The sequence below is a fragment of the Phocoena phocoena genome, chromosome 6 (genome assembly GCF_963924675.1).
Source record: "Phocoena phocoena chromosome 6, mPhoPho1.1, whole genome shotgun sequence".
Taxonomy (NCBI): domain Eukaryota; kingdom Metazoa; phylum Chordata; class Mammalia; order Artiodactyla; family Phocoenidae; genus Phocoena; species Phocoena phocoena.
Window position 1 is genome coordinate 75,915,642 of NC_089224.1, and position 14,304 is coordinate 75,929,945.

Consider the following 14,304-nt stretch of genomic DNA (forward strand, 5'->3'; position numbering starts at 1 on the left):
TCAAAACAGTATGGTACAGGCACAAAAACAGAAATATAGATCAATGGAACAGAATAGAAAGCCCAGAAATAAACCCATGCCCACATGGTGAATTAATATGCAACAAAGGAGGAAAGAATATACAATGGAGAAAAGACAGTCTCTTCAATAAGTGGTGCTGGGAAAATTGGACAGCTACATGTAAAAGAATGAAATGAGAACATTCTCTAACACCATACACAAAAATAAACTCAAAATGGATTAAAGACCTAAATGTAGGATGGATACTATAAAACTCCTAGAGGAAAACATAGGCAGAACACTCTTTGACATAAACCTCAGCAGTATCTTTTTGGATCTGTCTCTTAGAGTAATGGAAATAAAAACAAAAATAAACAAATGGGACCTAATTAAACTTAAAAGCTTTTGCACATCAAAGGAAACTATGAACAAAACAAAACGACAACTTACAGAATGGGAGGAAATATTTGCAAACGATTCGACTGACAAGGAATTAATATCCAAAATAGATAAATAACTCAAAAAGCTTAATATAAATAAAACAAACAACCCAATCAAAAAGTGGACATAAGATCTAAATAGACATTTCTCCAAAGAAGATATACAGATGGCCAAAAGGCACATGAAAAGATGCTCAACGTCATTAATTACTAGAGAAATGTAAATCAAAACTACCGTGAGGTATCACCTCACACGGGTCAGAATGGCCATCATCAAAAAGTCTACAAATAATAAATTGTGGAAAGGGTGTGGAGAAAAAGTAACCCTCCTACACTGTTGGTGGGAATGTAAATTGGTGCAGCCACCATGGAGAACAGCATGTAAGTTCCTTAAAAAACTAAAAAGAAAGCTACCATATGATCTAGCAATCCCATTCCTGGGCATACACCCAGAGAAAAACATAATTTGAAAAGATACATGCACCCCAATGTCCACAGCAGCACTATTTACAACAGCCGAGACATGAAAGCAACCTAAGTGTCCATCAACAGATGAATGGATAAAGAATATACACACAAGCACACACACACACACACACGTAACCGAATATTACCCAGACATAAAAAGGAACGAAGTAATGCCATTTGCAGCAACATGGATGCACCTAGAGATTATCATACTAAGTGCAATAAGTCAGACAGAGAAAGATAAATATCATATGATATCACTTATATGTGGAATCTAAAAAAATGATACAAATGAACTTATATGCAAAACAGAAATAGACTCACAGACATAGAAAACAAACTTATGATTACCAAAGGGTGGGGGGGGAGAAGGATAAATTAGGAGTTGGGGGTAACAGTATGTACCCATAATAGTATGGGTACATACTACTATATGTAAAATAGATAACCAACAAGGACCTATTGTATAGCACAGGGAACTATACTCTGTATCTTTTAATAACCTATAATGGAAGAGAATGTAAAAAATGAATACACACACACACACATGTATATGAATCACTTTATACTTGAAACTAACACGTTGTAAACCAACTATATTCCAATAAAAATTTTAAAAAAGAATTATAAGCTTGCTATACATTATATGTGAGTATATACCCATTCTCATATTGTGAGTTTTTAAAAAACAACTTCCTTAATAAATCCTGTGATTCCACATAACACTACCACCCGATGGGTATACCACCCTCTTTGTTCGAAAATGTTATGTTTCAAACAGAAATTAGGTTGTAGTTTGAGAACAAATTAAAAATCAGGAAAAAATTATAAGAGAATATCTTTGCCCTCTGTTTCTCCCCCCAAAAAGAATAATACAATTAATATACTTCAAGGTAGTTATGGCAGTTGAAAGCATATGTTGGCAGTTTTTCATTCAGAGGAAGTTTATAGAATACAGTCTTTACTTTGTGGTTTAGTGTCCTTATTTGAAATGAAATACAGAAAGGTCCAACAATAATCAGGCATATTGCCATTGAGCCTGTAGCATTTCAAGAACCACAAAGGAAGAATGAGTCATTCCCATATACCCTGAAACCACAGTTTCATATCTACCAATGATTTTTATAGCACTTGGGATTTGTTAATAGCTCATTAAGATGATTTCAACATTTGAACCTCCCATTTACAATTGTTGATATTTCATTGCCCCAAAATGATTAGTTAGCCTAGCCAAATCTTGATTCATATCCTACCACAAAGGATCTCCATTTCCACTAACTTTTGCTGGTTTGCATTATTCTTAGTGATTGACTGGTGCATTAACAGTTCCAATTTTCATCTTTACTTGCCCTGATTTAGTTAATAAAGACATGTAGCTAAGGCGGTGAATTTGGCAAGAGAGCTGTCTTTTAGGATCTGGACAGTATGGAAAGATTCCAGAGACGTGTTAAATTACACACAGGACTTTGAAGGGCCATGGCCATCCCTTGTCTAAAATCAGACAGATAGGAAAATTGAGACCAAATGGAGGAAGGCTTTATTTCAAATGAAATGATTTCAAGTCATGCTAATGTCTGGCGTCAATTTGAAATTCCTTAAATGAAACCACATGATTTCAGTACTAAACAAGGTCTATCACTTTTAATGATCCAAAAGAAACCTTTGACTGAAGTGCCATAGGGCAATTTAGTGAAAGTCTTAGAGCATTCTTTTTTGTTTAAAGCCAAGACATAGGAAGCAATACATGATAATCAAGTATGGATGCTATTAATCACCTATATATCAATTCAGTATCAAAATAGGGTTAAAAAAATTAGACAGTCATAGGAAGACCTAGGTAAGAATGGAAAGCCCTAGGGATAAAAAAGTTAGTTTGAGGCTTATCCCTCTAATGTGGAGAAGAAAACAAAAATATAGGTAAATATATAGAACTGCCATTATTCATTGTACACAGTATCTGAGCCACACATTACTTTTAATAATGATGTCATCTTAGATTTATATGGTAATATGTCTCCAGAGAAGCAGAAATTCTCCTTTATATTGAGGAATACATTATTACCAACATTAGCAACCATGTTTATAGATGGAGATTTTAATGAACGAAAAATACATAATTTATCCAAGGTCACACAGTTCATCAGCATTAAAGGAGGATAAGAATCTAAGTTTGATTTATAATCAAATGTTCTATTCATGATTAAGAGTTCTTAACCTGGAGCCAAGAGCTTCAAGGACCTATGAACATCTGAAATTAAATGCAAAATGTCATCTATATGTATGTTTCTCCCCCTTTGGGAGAGGATCAGATTATCAAAAGGGGTCATGACATAAAAAATATTAAATACTACTTATTTGACTAAGCTACTTCTGTACTAGATTTCTCAAAAAAGGGACCATATTCATTCCCATAATAAATTTGAAGTTCAGCCAAAGTTTCCAAATGATATGTTAGTAGTTGGAATACATTAATGTAACTTAGTAAATAACTTTGCAGAGAACAACGTAGATGATGGGGGATTTGAATCCCTATTTAACTTTCACATGTTCTGACATTTATTCTTATCACGTCACAGAATTCACATAGGCAAATGCTACACTTAAACAGTTAAATGAATTTAATTACATTCTGAGTTGTAACTTTTAGTATATGAGAAATTCATCTCTTGAACTAAAATTGTTCAAAGCATGAGGCAATATTTTCCCCCATAAATGTATAACATCAAATTAGCTGGTTTTTACTTATGAGAACACAAATTTTGCTTTCTTTCCCATTTTATCTTTTGGAAATTTTGCACACACACATATACACACACAAATTCTCTAACTCAGAATAATAAAGCATTAAATTCATTTTATCTAATTTTCAGATTGAAAATGTCATTCTATATTTGCATTTTTAATGCTAAAAAGTACAAGTCAGAAGCAATTTGAATATTGATTTTCATGTACACATATAGGCAATTTAGATTTGTTTCTAAGTTGAATATATTTACTGTTGTGCCACTAGAAATAAAAAGATACAGCCTTTACCTGAAAATTCACATTCCTTCAAACTGGGGTGTATCTATAGAGCATCCAAACTGAGAGCTTTGAGTCATTCAATCAATTCAATGAAACATCCTGTTTGACAATCTCTCTATAGACTTAATAAAAAATTGGGGGTTCATTCAAAATAGTAATGAGAGCCTTGCTATGTTATTCAAGGCAAAAAAAAGTCACCAGTTGTATCAATACTTGATCTGGCCTAGGAATTGCACTTCACAACTTCCAAGGACTCCTCAGACTTGCATATAATTTTAGCACCAACTGATCTACAAGTCAACAGCCTGGAATCCATATGTTCCCACCTTAGCTTTTGTATCAGAGATCTCTAAAATGCTTCTTCTCAAAATATAGGAAGTGTTTTGATGGCTATGATCATGAGGCTTGTCCAGGTTGCCACTGGAAGTATAGAGTAGTTCTGCTTATATATACACAATTTACCTGCTAAGATACATCAAAGATATGAGACAGGAGGTTGTTGTCAGTGGAGCACAGGATTTGTTTATAAGTGGCTGCTGAGGGACTTTTACTCCTGTCCCCAGGTAATGAATAATGCAAAACATTCCTAGAGGAGGGGAGGAACTTCAAAATGGCAGAAGAGTAAGACGTGGAGATCAACTTCCTCCCCACAAATACATCAGAAATACATCTACATGTGGAACAACTCCTATAGAACACCAACTGAACGCTGGCAGAAGACCTCAGACCTCCCAAAAGGCAAAAAACTCCCCAAGTACCTGGGTAGGGCAAAAGAAAAAAGAATAGGCAGAGACAAAAGAATAGGGATGGGACCTGCACCTGTGGGAGGGAGCTGTGAAGGAGGAAAGTTTTCCAAACACTAGGAAGCCCCTTCGCGGGCAGAGACTGCGGGTGGCGGAGGGGGGAAGCTTCGGAGCCACGGAGGAGAGCGCAGCAACAGGGGTGTGGAGGGCAAAGCGGAGAGATTCCCGCACAGAGGATCGGTGCCAACCACCACTCACCAGCCCGAGAAGCTTGTCGGCTCAGCCACTGGAGCAGGCGGGGGCTGGGAGCTGAGGCTCGGGCTTCGGTCAGATCCCAGGGAGAGGACTGGGGTTGGCTGCGTAAACACAGAATCAAGGGGGCTAGTGCGCCACAACTAGCCGGGAGGGAGTCTAGGAAAAAGTCTGGAGCTGCCGAAGAGGCAAGAGACATCTTGCCTCTTTGTTTCACGGTGCGCGAGGAGAGGGGATTAAGAGTGCCGCCTAAACGAGCTCCAGAGAAGGGTGCGAGCCGCGGCTAAAAGCGCGGAACCCAGAGACAGGTATGAGATGCTAAGGCTGCTGCTGCCGCCACCAAGAAGCCTGTGTGCAAGTACAGGTCACTATCCCCACCTCCCCTCCCGGGAGACTGTGCAGCCCGCCACTGCCAGGGTCCCGTGATCCAGGGACAACTTCCCCGGGAGAACAAACGGCACACCTCAGGCTGGTGCAACGTCACGCCGGCCTCTGCTGCCACAGGCTCGCCCTGCACCCCGTACCCCTCCCTCCCCCCGGTCTGAGTCAGACAGAGCCCCCGAAGCAGCTGCTCCTTTAACGCCATCCTGTCTGAGCGAAGAATACACACCCTGGGGTGACCTAAAGCAGAGGCAGGGCCAATTCCAAACCTAAACCCCGGGAGCTGTGCGAACAAAGAAGAGAAAGGGAAATCTCCAAGAAGCCTCAGGAGCAGCGGATTAAATCTCCACAATCAGCATGATATACCCTGCATCTGTGGAATAGGTGAATACACAACGAATCATCCCAATTTGAGGAGGTGGACTTTAGGAGCAATGATATATATGTATTTTTCCCTTTTTCTCTTTTTGTGAGTATGTATGTGTATGCTTCTGTGTATGATTTTGTCAGTATAGGTTTGCTTTTCTCATTTGTCCTAGGGTTCTGTCTGTCTGATTTATTTTTTTTTTTAAGTATAGTTTTTAGCACTTGTTATCATTGGTGGATTTATTTTTTGCTTTGGTTGCTCTCTCGTCTTTCTTTTTTTAAAATTACTTAACAAAGTTTTTTTAATAGTTACTTTAAAATTTTTATTTTAATAACTTTATTTTATTTTATTTTATCTTGTTTCTTTCTTTCTTTTTTTTCTCCCTTTTATTCTGAGCCATGTGGATGACAGGCTCTTGGTGCTCCAGCCAGGTGTCAGGGCTGTGCCTCTGAGGTGGGAGAGCCAACTTCAGGACACTGGTCCACAAGAGACCTCACAGCTCCACGTAATACCAAATGGTAAAAATCTACCAGAGATCTCCATCTCAAGGCCAAGACCCAGCTCCACTCAATGACCAGCAGCTACAGTGCTGGACACCCTATGCCAAACAACTAGCAAGACAGGAACACAACCCCCATTCATTAGCAGAGAGGCTGCCTAAAATCATAATAAGGCCACGACACCCCAAAACACACCACCAGACATGGACCTGCCCACCAGAAAGAGAAGATCCAGACCCATCCACAAGAACACAGGTACCAGCCTTATCCACCAGGAAGCCTACACAACCCACTGAAGCAACCTTACCCACTGGGAGCAGAAAACAAAAACAATGGAAACTACGAACCTGCAGACTGCGAAAAGGAAACCCCAAACACAGTAAGTTAAGCAAACGGAGAAGACAGAGAAACACACAGCAGGTGAAGGAGCACAGCAAAAACCCACCAGACCTAACAAATGAAGATGAAATAGGCAGTCTACCTGAAAAAGAATTCAGAATAATGATAGTAAAGATGATCCAAAATCTTGGAAGTAGAATGGAGAAAATACAAGAAACGATTAACAAGGACCTAGAAGAATTAAAGAGCAAACAAACAGTGATGAACAACACAATAAATGAAATTAAAAATTCTCTAGAAGGAATAAATAACAGAATAACTGAGGCAGAAGAATGGATAATGACCTGGAAGATAAAACAGTGGAAATAAGTACTGCAGAGCAGAATAGAGAAAAAAGAATGAAAAGAATTGAGGACAGTCTCAGAGACCTCTGGGACAACATTAAATGCACCAACATACGAATTACGGGGGTCCAAGAAGAAGAGAAAAAGAAAGGGACTGAGAAAATATTTGAAGAGATTATAGTTGAAAACTTCCCTAATATGGGAAAGGAAATAGTTAATCAAGTCCAGGAAGCACACAGAGTCCCATGCAGGATAAATCCAAGGAGAAACACACCAAGACACATATTAATCAAACTATCGAAAATTAAATACAAAGAAAACATATTAAAAGCACCAAAGGGCTTCCCTGGTGGCACAGTGGTTGAGAGTCCTCCTGCCGATGCAGGGGACACGGGTTCGTGCCCCAGTCCAGGAATATCCCACATGCCATGGAGCGGCTGGGACCGTGAGCCATGGCCGCTGAGCCTGCACGTCCAGAGCCTGTGCTCCGCAACGGGAAAGGCCACAACAGTGAGAGGCCCACGTACCACAGAAATAAAACAAAAAAAGCACCAAGGGAAAAAAAACACACAAGGGAATCCCCATAAGGTTAACGGCTGATCTCGCGGCAGAAATTCTGCAAGCCAGTAGGGAGTGGCAAGACATATTTAAAGTGATGAAGGAGAAAAACGTACAACCAAGATTACTCTACCCAGCAAGGATCTCATTCAGATTTGACAGAGAAATTAAAACCTTTACAGACAAGCAAAAGCTGAGAGAATGCAGCACCACCAAACCAGCTTTACAACAAATGCTAAAGGAACTTCTCTAGGCAGGAAACGCAAGAGAAGGAAAAGACCTACAAAAACCAACTGAAAACAATTAAGAACATGGTAATGGCAACATACATAGCGATAATTACCTTAAATGTAAGTGGATTAAATGCTACAACCAAAAGACATAGACTGGCTGAATGGATACAAAAACAAGACCTGTATATATGCTGTCTACAAGAGACCCACTTCAGACCTAGGGACACATACAGACTGAAAGTGAGGGGATGGAAAAAGATATTCCATGCAAAAGGAAATCAAAAGTAAGCTGGAGAGGGCTTCCCTGGTGGCGCAGTGGTTGAGAGTCCGCCTGCCAATGCAGGGGACACGGGTTCGTGCCCCAGTCCGGGAAGATCCCACATGCCGCGGAGAGGCTGGGCCCGTGAGCCATGGCTGCTGAGCCTGTGCATCCGGAGCCTGTGCTCCGCAACGGGAGAGGCCACAACAGTGAGAGGCCCGCGTACCGCAAAAAAACAAAACAAAACAAAAAGTAAGCTGGAGTAGCAATTCTCATATCAGACAAAATAGACTCTAAAACAAAGACTATTACAAGAGACAAAGAAGGACACTAAATAATGATCAAGGGATAAATCCAAGAAGAAGATATAACAAATGTAAATATTTATGCATCCAATATAGAAGCACCTCAATACATAAGGCAAATACTAACAGCCATGAAAGGGGAAATCGACAGTAACACAATCATAGTAGGGGACTTTATTTAACACCCCATTACACCAATGGACAGATCATCCAAAATGAAAATAAATAAGGAAACACAAGCTTTAAATGATACATTAAACATGATGGATTAATTGATATTTATAGGACATTCCATCCAAAAACAACAGAATACACATTCTTCTCAAGTGCTCATGGGACATTCTCCAGGATAGATCATATCTTGGATCACAAATCAAGCCTTGGGAAATTTAAGAAAATTGAAATCATATCAAGTACCTTTTCCTACCGCAACAGTATGAGACTAAATATACAAACACATGGAGGCTAAACAATAAACTACTAAGTAAAGAGATCACTGAAGAAATCAAAAGAGGAAATCAAAAAATACCAAGAAACGAATGACAATGAAAACACGACGACCCAAAACCTATGGGATGCAGAAAAGCAGTTCTAAGAGGGAAGTTTATAGCAATACAATCCTACCTTAAGAAATAAGAAACATCTCAAATAAACAACCTAACATCACACCTAAGGCAATTAGAGAAAGAAGAACAAAAAAACCCGAAAGCAGAAGGAAAGAAATCATAAAAATCGGATCAGATAAAGGAAAAAGAAATGAAGAAAACGATAGCAAAGATTAATAAAACTAAAAGTTGGTTCTTTGAAAAGATAAAATTGATAAACCGTTAGCCAGACTCATCAAGAACAAATGGGAGAATTATCAAATCAACAGAATGAGAAATGAAAAAGGAGAAGTAACAACTGACACTGCAGAAATACAAAGGATCGTGAGAGATTACTACAAGCAGCTATATGCCAATAAAATGGACAACCTGGAAGAAATGGACCAATTCTTAGAAATGCACAATCTTCTGAGACTGAACCAGGAATAAACAGAATATATGAACAGACCAATGACAAGCACTGAAAATGAAACTGTGATTAAAAATCTTCCAACAGGGCTTCCCTGGTGGCACAGTGGTTGAGAGTCCGCCTGCCGATGCAGGGGACACAGGTTCGTGCCCTGATCCGAGAATATCTCACATGGCCTGTAAGCCATGGCCGCTAAGCCTGCGCGTCCGGAGCCTGTGCTCCACAATGAGAGAGGCCACAACAGTGAGATGCCCACGTACTGCCAAAAAAAAAAAAAAAAAAAACTTCCAACTAACAAAAGCCCAGGACCAGATGGCTTCACAGGCAAATTCTATCAAATATTTAGAGAAAAGCTAACACCTATCCTTCTCAAACTCTTCCAAAATATAGCAGAGGGAGGAACACTCCCAAACTCATTCTATGAGGCCACCATCACCCTGATACCAAAACCACAAAAAGATACCACAAAGACAGAAAACTACAGGCCAATATCACTGATGAACATAAATGTAAAAACCCTGAACAAAATACTAGCAAACAGAATCCAACAGCACATTAAAAGGATCATACACCATGATCAAGTGGGGTTTATCCCAGGAATGCAAGGATTCTTCAATATATGCAAATCAATCAATGTGATACACCATATTAACAAATGGAAGGAGAAAAACCACATGATCGTCTCAATAGATGCAGATAAAGCTTTCGACAAAATTCAACACCTATTTACGACAAAAACTCTCCAGAAAGTAGGCACAGAGGCAACTTTCCTTAACATAATAAAGGCCATATATGACAAACCCACAGCCAACATCATCCTCAAAGGTGAAAAACCGAAACCATTTCCACTAAGATCAGGAACAAGTCAAGGTTGCCCACTCTCACCACTCTTATTCAACAAAGTTTTGGAAGTTTTAGCTACAGCAATCAGAATCCAAATTGGAAAGGAAAAGTAAAGTTGTCACTGTTTGCAGATGACATGATACTACACATAGAGAATCCTAAAGATGCTACCAGAAAGCTACTAGAGCTACTCAATGAATTTGGGAAAGTAGCAGGATACAAAATTAATGCACAGAAATCTCTTGCATTCCTATACACTAATGATGAAAAATCTGAAAGAGAAATTAACACTCCCATTTACCATTGCAACAAAAAGGATAAAATATCTAGGAATAAACCTACCTACGGAGACAAAAGACCTGTATGCAGAAAATTATATGACACTGATAAAAGAAATTAAAGATGATACATATAGATGGAGAGATAGATCACGTTCTTGGATTGGAAGAATCCACATTGTGAAAATGACTATACTACCCAAAGCAATCTACAGATTCAATGCAATCCCTATGAAACTACCAATGCCATTTTTTCACAGAACTAGAACAGAAAATTTCACAATTTGTATGGAAACACAAAAGACCCCAAACAGCCAAAGCAATCTTGAAAACAAAAAACGGAGCTGGAGGAATCAGGCTCCCTGACTATACTACAAAGCTACAGTAATCAAGACAGTATGGTACTGGCACAAAAACAGAAATATAGATCAATGGAACAGGACAGAAAACCCAGAGATAAACCCATGCACATATGGTCACCTTATCTTTGATAAAGGAGGCAGGAATATAGAGTGGAGAAAAGACAGCCTCTTCAATAAGTGGTGCTGGGAAAACTGGACAGCTACATGTAAAAGAATGAAATTAGAACACTCCCTAACACCATACACAAAAATAAACTCAAAATGGATTAAAGACCTAAATGTAAGGCCAGGCACTGTCAAACTCTTAGAGGAACACATAGGCAGAACACTCTCTGACATAATCACAGCAAGATCCTTTTTGACCCACTTCCTAGAGAAATGGAAATATAAAGAAAAATAAACAAATGGGATCTAATGAAACTTAGAAGCTTTTGCACAGCATAGGAAACCATAAACAAGATGAAAAGAGAACCCTCAGAATGGAAGAAAATATTTGCAAGTGAAGCAACTGACAAAGGATTAATCTCCAAAATTTACAAGCAACTCATGCAGCTCAATATCAAAAAAACAAACAACCCAATCCAAAAATGGGCAGAAGACCTAAATAGACATTTCTTCAAAGAGGACATACAGATTGCCAACAAACACATGAAAGAATGCTCAACATCATTAATCATTAGAGAAACGCAAATCAAAACTACAATGAGATATCATCTCATACCGGTCAGAATGGCCATCATGAAAAAATCTACAAAGAGTAAATGCTGGAGAGGGTGTGGAGAAAAGGGAACCCTCTTGCACTGTTGGTGGGACTGTAAATTGATACAGCCACTATGGAGAAGAGTATAGAGGTTCCTTAAAAAACTAAAAATAGAACTACCATATGACCCAGCAATCCCACTACTGGGCATATACCCTGAGAAAACCATAATTCAAAAACAGTCATGTACCAAAATGTTCATTGCAGCTCTATTTACAATAGCCAGGACATGGAAGCAACCTAAGTGACCATCAACAGATGAATGGATAAAGAAGATGTGGCACATAAATACAATGGAATATTACTCAGCCATAAAAAGAAATGAAACTGAGTTATCTGTAGTGAGGTGGAAGGACCTAGAGTCTGTCATACAAAGTGAAGTAAGTCAGAAAGAGAAAACCAAATACTATATGCTAACACATATATATGGAATTTAAAAAAATGGTCATGAAGAACCTAGGGGCAAGACAGGAATAAAGACACAGACCTACTAGAGGATGGATCTGCGGATACGGGGAGGGGGAAGGGTAGGCTGGGACAAAGTGAGAGAGTGGCATGGATATATATACACTATCAAATGTAAAACAGATAGCTAGTGGGAAGCAGCTGCATATCACAGGGAGATCAGCTCGTTGCTCTGTGACCCCCTAGAGGGTTGGGATAGGGAGGGGAGGGAGACACAAGAGGGAAGAGATATGGGAACATATGTATATGTATAACTGATTCACTTTGTTATAAAGCAGAAACTAACACACCATTGTAAAGCAATTATACTCCAATAAAGACGTGTAAAGAAAAAAAGAGAAAAAAACCACACAAAACATTCCTAGAGGTGCACAGGTCCTTGGGACAGGTAGTGGCTTGTAGACGACAGAGAGGGTTACTTTGTCACACCCAAAGTGGTGTAGATCTGGGTTGTCCCACTGATGGTTTATGAAAATGAAAACAATCACCTCAGTCTCCTGTTCTTGAGTTGTGGGTTGGGGTTGGGTAGTTCAAAGTTGAAGTTAAATATATTAATCCATAAGAATGAAGATGATCAAAGCTAGTTTTCTTTGAGTCTTATGAGTCATGATGGTTCTGCTGCAAAAGTTTCTCTGCTTTGATAAAGAAGAAAGGCATGGGGTCAGCTGTCCATTTCCAAGAATATGCCCCATTTTGATTGCTGAAATCTGTTACTGATTGAGTAGCACATAGGCCAGTGTTTCTTGACTATGAGATCAATGGCTAGACCATAGACATCAGTAGAGAGAACAAGCATTGCTAATTTCCATGGTCAATGTCTGGAGAAGGAAAGAAATACAAAGAGCAGTGATAAACCATAGGTTTACCTGTTTGATCAAGGGATGCCTCATACAAAACAAGGAAGGAAAAAAAACCCAGAACACAGGCAGAGAAAATGTTTATTGGTCAAACTGACTGAAAGGAGACTCCAGAAATGGAAGGCAGTCGTCACCTGTTGTATTCCTGACAGCTGAACTTTCTGTTATATCTTTATTTCAGAGATGGCAAAATGGATTTCTTTGGCTAAAGACAGTCTTCCTGGAACTAAAAAGACAAATAAGTCTGTTTATGTGCAGGTGGTTGCATAAAAGGCAAATTATCCTTCAGTAAGAACATATTTTATGTATAAAGCAAGTAATCTTGGAAAGATTAAATGTTACTAAACCAGTACAAGTGGAGAAGAGATGATGTGTCTCTTGGTACAGACGACTTCCCTAGATCATTAGTCTATTAACAGCAGCATGAATAAATTATGGCAGGTGTGTTTGAACAATTAGAATCAAATTGAATATTTAAGCCACTCCTTTGGTGCAATTAGGCTCATTCTTGAAAGGCAATAGAATTTTCATTCCAATTAATGGTCATAGTTTCTACTACATTTCTCACCTTTATCCTCATAAAAATTCCACTTCATCAAAGATGTGTATTTATTGTCTCCAGAAGACATCTGGAGAGTTTCTGACCCTCTTGTTTACATCATTCCTCATTCATGGAATGCTCTTTGCCATATATCTGTTGATCTCAATCTTTCCCATTCCTATCCTCAGGGAAGCCTTTCCAGACACTACAACCCTCTCTGATTTCTTTCTTCTCTACACTTCTGTAAGTCAGATTTCTGTGTTTGACATTTATATACATCCTATTTTTTCATAAATTTATGAGGGCCCTATATAGAGTCAGGTAACTGTGTTTCTAGTCTCTAATTTGCCACATAGAATTTCTTTTCTATTCAACAAGTCACTTAACTTCTCCAATCTTCCCTCTCCTTGTTAGTAAAATGAAAATAATAATACAGCCTTTCCTCTCCTAGGAAAACCATAAAAGTAACTAATTAAGCTTGAAATAAAAGAAATGTGTTATCATCACCATCAACAACATTGCATTTTTGGTGTTTTAGCTATTTTCTTTCTGGGTTACTAGCATTTTTGGAATAACATTCTGGACTAAACAACCCCTCTGTGCTTCCTCAACACCTTTATCAAAGTCCATCCTTGCACGTATACCAATATAAGTCACTTTTAATGTTTCCATCTCTCTTACTAAACTAAAGGCTCCCAAAGCTGAACCTGCATTACATTTACCCTTGAATATCTAATACTTAGCACCTGACAAAGAATGTATTCCCAAAACATGTGATAAACTGAACCAAATTACTGTATATATCTTCATCCCATGGCATGATACTTTGCATGTAGTAGGGGTAAGCTGCTTTCCTGTTACGTGATTAAACTAGAAATCATTCAGTACCTCCGTGTTATTTTAGAACGTCTTGTTCAGATCAGCTCATCAACATATATGGCATGTGGGAAAACAACTCTTTTTTACTATAA